Genomic DNA, 5,048 nt, shown 5'->3' with positions numbered 1-5,048 from the left:
GGATTCCTGACTCCAGGCCCACACTACACCAGTTAGGTGACTCTTGTGAGAGGTAGGAGAGACTACTTTTATTTAAAGGATTCAAGGGATTATTTCTGAGACATAGTTCCCCCTGAGGGACAGATATTTAGAATACAGATTCCTCTAAAAAGAAGGAAATATGTGTAAAATGACCATAGGGTTTACATAGTTAATTTCAAGATGTTTGTTTGCATAGGTTGCAATTTTAAAGGGGAGGGAGGGTGTTATACATATGTTTACTGCACCTGTGAGGTAAAGGATGCTGAATGAGGGACTGCTAGGAAGGGGATGTTTGGCCTGAAATCCCATCTTTAGTGATCTATGCCTTTAAAAGCTAGAGGGTCTTTTTATTGTTTGGGATTTCTAAATATCGTCTAACAAAAAGCAGTTACCCTCTAGGAGAAACAACGGTAATTTGTGGTTAAATCTTTTCGATAGGATCAGTCTTGAGAAGAATGGAACAGAAAATAGATGGGATGGAAGAATAGGGGAAGAAGAAGGTAATGGTCTAAGTCATTAGAGATAAATTTTACCAACTTCAGTTTTGTCTAGAACGGTCCCCAGCCATCCATTTCCTGTTCATCACAGTCCATCCTTAGCACCTGCAAAGTGGAAGCAAGACATTTGGATACCCTAGCAAGATTTGAAATTTGCAACCTTTATATGTCTAATAGAAGGCTTTAAGCCTTCACTGTAATCTATGAGATCATCCAAAATAAACACTTACATGCCACAGAGATGAGAATTGTCAGACATTCAAAATATGTGCGTTTTTAAAAAGTAACCTTAAAAAGCATACTTCACTGCCCCCTCTCTACATGCTGTGCCTTGGACAGCTGCCTGTTTAGCCCTGTTTTAGCCTGTTTAATCCTAGTTCCTCCTCTAACTTCTGCTTTGCCCTTCCTTCCTTATTTCCTTCAACAATTCAAAAGGTAGTGGAAGTGGGAAAATGTGTAGCTGTGTATTGTGATTGTGTCTCAAAAAAATAAATCTATATAGTCACCAATTGTTTATAATCATACATACACTGTATAGTTCAACAACCTTGTACCTTTGCATGAGATTCTTATTTTCAAGGACTTTTATTCTACTTGCAATTATTTTATGCCTTCTTTTCATGATACTATAAAAATCCACACTGGAGTGCTGATGACATTGAAATATCCAATATCTATGTCCAGGTTTTTTACAAATATATTAAAAATAGGTACATTCAGAAATATCTTTTTTCATTCTCAAGTACTATAATAAATTCCAAAGAGAAAATAGGATGGAGATTCAAAGCACAGGAAAAATTCCTGATATCGGTGATTTCAGTTGTGTCAGAACATAGGGTATAAACAGAAGGTGGCTATTTAATCTGAGGCTCATAAACTATTCTAAGCAGAAGGAATAATAAAAATGACCATCTTGTTAAATACTCAAAATCTGTATGCACATATGTAAAAGAGACTGTAATATCATGCCAAGGAAAGGCAACTTCCCAAGGTTCAAAATACCAGCATAGCTGCTCTCCATTTTATTCAGTGACAAACCAAGAACAGAGAAGGTCAAAACATGACATCATTCAAAATACAGCATTTACTAAGTGTGATTAAATAATCTCCAAGTACTACCCCACCCCAGGACACCCCAGGACCTTCCCATCATTCAATCAATTACAAAGTCCCTGTTCTAAATACTACTCCACCCCTAGGCTGTACCTTCATTTAGTCCACCACAAAGCCCCTCTTCTCAAATGGAGATTAGTTTCCAATCTAAGTAAAGTACATTCATTGGTTCAACCATAGAACACAAAAAGGTCAAAAGTTCCCCACCCCTGGATCACAATTGAATCTACCCCAGAGTTACATCAAGTTTAAGCACAGCACTTAATACCCAAATGGAGGTCTTTTCTTCATCTTGACAGGAGGCAAGTTCTCAGCAATCTTAGTTCCTGGGGAGACAAGGCTTAGCAAGGCCACAAGATACATTGCCAGTCCCTTCATTAATTCATCCTCTGTAGAACAATCCTAGAACCCCTGAAAACATTAGCAAAACCCTCTCCCAGGATTTCTGTAAACATACAACAAGAAAATCCTTCTTCAGGGCTTCTGAACCAACAGAAAGGTTCCCAGACCCCTGCAACAACAGCACTATCCTTCACCAGTGGACAGTATCCACTCCCTGTCTGCAGGACAGTCTCAGGAGCTCTTAGCCAACAGCCAGGTTCCAGGACTTCTTCAACAAAAGGACTGTCTTTCACCAGTGGACAAATCTGGCAAAACAACATTAAAACAGACAGACAAAGTACCAGCAAAACAGCCATGTCTCCTCAGTCCTTGGCAGCTCAGGGGGCAGGTCTCAAAAGTCCAGGGCAATTCAAAATGGCCCCCAGCAATTCTCTCAGTCTCTCTCTGCCTCCACAAGGTGCTGCTTCCAAAAAGTTCTTCTGCCTCTCTCTTGTGTCTCTCCAAATCTACCCAGCTCCTCCCAGTTCAGGACTTTCTTTTCACATCAACAAGTCCATCCCACAGGTGGGATTAACAAGCTCTGGGTTTTAACACAATCAATTTGAAAACCAAGCCAATACAGGGGGAACTTTATATTCCATTACTATCACAGAGACAGACACAGAGAGGAGAGACAGAGTTAAAGAGACAAACATAAAGAGCCAGAGAGGGGCTTGGCCAGGCCTCCCATGAGGGGGCATGGCCCTGCATACCCTGGGGTGGGGGGACCACGGAGAAGCCATACTTGGCCACCTGTCCCATGCCCACCCCGGCCTGGCAGGCATGGGTGGAAGCCAGCGGCAGCTATTGGCTTGTATCAATATGCCTGACTCAGCCACGTGGAAGCGTAATATTCGGGCAGCCCTGGACCACAAACATAATCTGTGCATGGTCAGCAACCACAGCCAGGATGAGGAGAACCCCCATAAGATCTACAAGTTCTTGCCAGGGGACAGGGAGGGCTGTGAGGTTGGCTCAACCGCTGAGCTCGAGGACCAGGAAGAGCCATCCAGGAGATCCTGGGGGCCCTGAGCCTGTCCACTCAGCTGCAGCAACAGCAGGAGAAGTTTGGAGGTAGGCCAGAGTGGAGCTGCAGCCAAACCCATGCTCCTGCCTGTGCTCTTCCCCAGATGAGCTGACCTTTGCTCCTCCCCTAGCCTTCAGCCCCAGCTCTATCCTGGAGCAGCTCCCCCAGACACCAGAACTAGCCTGTCCTGCAACCCCTTAATGCCACTTTTTGCCAGTGGCCTCCGTGAGTACAAGCCAGCTCGGGAGCAAGAGGTCTTAGTCTTCGAGGGAGGGAAGTGGGGCCTTCCAGATGCCTGGGGTCTTCAGATCTGCCCATCTGTCTCCAGAGTCTGAGTATGAGGTGACAGCCTTCTACCAGGGCTGCCTTTTTGCCTCAAACGCCTCAGGTTGGTAGGGCCAGGACCAGGGGCTGAGGCCTGGATGGAGCTGGAAGGAACACCACTGGCCCTGCCTGAGCCCAGCAGTACCCTCACTGACCAGCGGGCAGCACATTATATCAGCAGGGTGCTGGGCAGCTTCGGGGTTGGGCTGGCCCAGTGGACCTCCCAAAATGAATTGAGGGCACAGCACCTGGGCCACTGTGGGGCTCACTGGGCCCTGGGAGACCAGGCATCCTCTGGGGCCACAGGGAGAGAAGTGACCAGCCAGCAAGGAAAGAGCCGGCCAGCAAGTCTACTATACTCCCGAGTTCGTGAGTGACCTGGATCTCCTTCCTGGAAGGCAGTTACCGCTCACCCCAGTACACTCTCTGCTTCTGCCTAGGGGAGTCTTGGCCTACAGAGTCACAGCTATGGACCAAGAAGCTTGTCATGGTCAAGGTGGTACCCACTGCACTGAGAGCACTCCATGAGGTGGCCCAGGCTGGGGGAGCATCCTCACTGGAAGAGGTAGACCTGCACATCTCTGGCAAACCTCTCCCTGTCCCTAGCAGCTGCCCATCTCCAGGGGAGTCCTGCAGGAACTGGCCCACAGCTTGCAGTGGGAGTCTGGGGCTCACTGCTGAGCTCTCCCTTCTTCTCAGCCTGGATGCAATGCCTGGCTCCACCCCCTCTACAGTCTTGGGGACCCCAAAGCAAACCACCCTGACCCCCTTCTCTGAGCCTGTACCGTCCCTACAAAGTAAAAGAGTTGATATTTGTGTATCTTCAGTTACCATAAAAAAAATAGCCAGAGAACTAGAGAGTTAGTTAGAGGAAAGAGAAACAGAAATAGAGAGACAGAGGAGACAGACAGACAGACAGAGACAGAGAGACAGAGAACACAAAAGAAGAATGGAAGGAAAAGAAAAAGCTGGAGACATCTTTTCTATTTTTTAAAGTTAAAAAACACAGGGCTAACATTTACCAGTGATAAGAAATGTGATGGATTAACAATCAATTAATATGACTAAGAATTTCCTAAGCAGTTTGCTATCCAATATGCCAAAATTAATATAATTATACCAATCCTGTTATTTTTGAACCCAGTAAAGAGGTGTGTGTGTGTGGGGGGGGAAGAATCTTATTTAACTAAATAGGCATCAACATCTTGAAGAAGTTTTCCAGTGATCTATCTTCTACCTTAATTTTAATTAACAAAACAAATGGATGGTAAATTCATGCAAAGAACTAGCATTAATCTTTAAATCAAAAAGATTTACTTTGAGATTATAATTAATTACAAGCAAAAATATCTTATTTAATGGGGTGGTGACCTTAGTTACTTTGTTTAATCACTAAAACAATTCAATTCCCAAAATTAAGATTTGGACCACTTCCAGATACATTTCATTAAGATGATCAATTCTGTAAGAACATTGACACTAAGCCTCTGAAAAGAAACTCTTTGGAAAGTTTTCTCTTTTATTAATGTGCTTAGACAAAATGTTGGTAACAATATCAGTCCTTGAAAAGAAGGAACAAGGAAGAGTCTCATATTTCTCATCCCCCAAGTAACTGAAGATGAGGTGTCCCATTAATAGTCATGGTTGAATTCTCTATTGTGTTGTAGAACATGCCAGTTGTCATC

General features: G+C 44.3%; 1 pseudogene; it reads left to right on the top strand.

The window, feature by feature from the left end:
* The first annotated feature begins 2,772 nt into the window (after positions 1-2,772).
* LOC138165571 (interferon regulatory factor 3-like) lies at positions 2,773-4,154 on the top strand (annotated as a pseudogene).
* The last annotated feature ends 894 nt before the right edge of the window (positions 4,155-5,048 follow it).

Source organism: Petaurus breviceps, unplaced genomic scaffold, assembly GCF_028583685.1.
Source record: "Petaurus breviceps papuanus isolate PSGF00001 unplaced genomic scaffold, PetGlider_PUasm1.0 213, whole genome shotgun sequence".
Classification (NCBI taxonomy): domain Eukaryota; kingdom Metazoa; phylum Chordata; class Mammalia; order Diprotodontia; family Petauridae; genus Petaurus; species Petaurus breviceps.
This window is presented reverse-complemented; position numbering and strand designations above follow the sequence as displayed.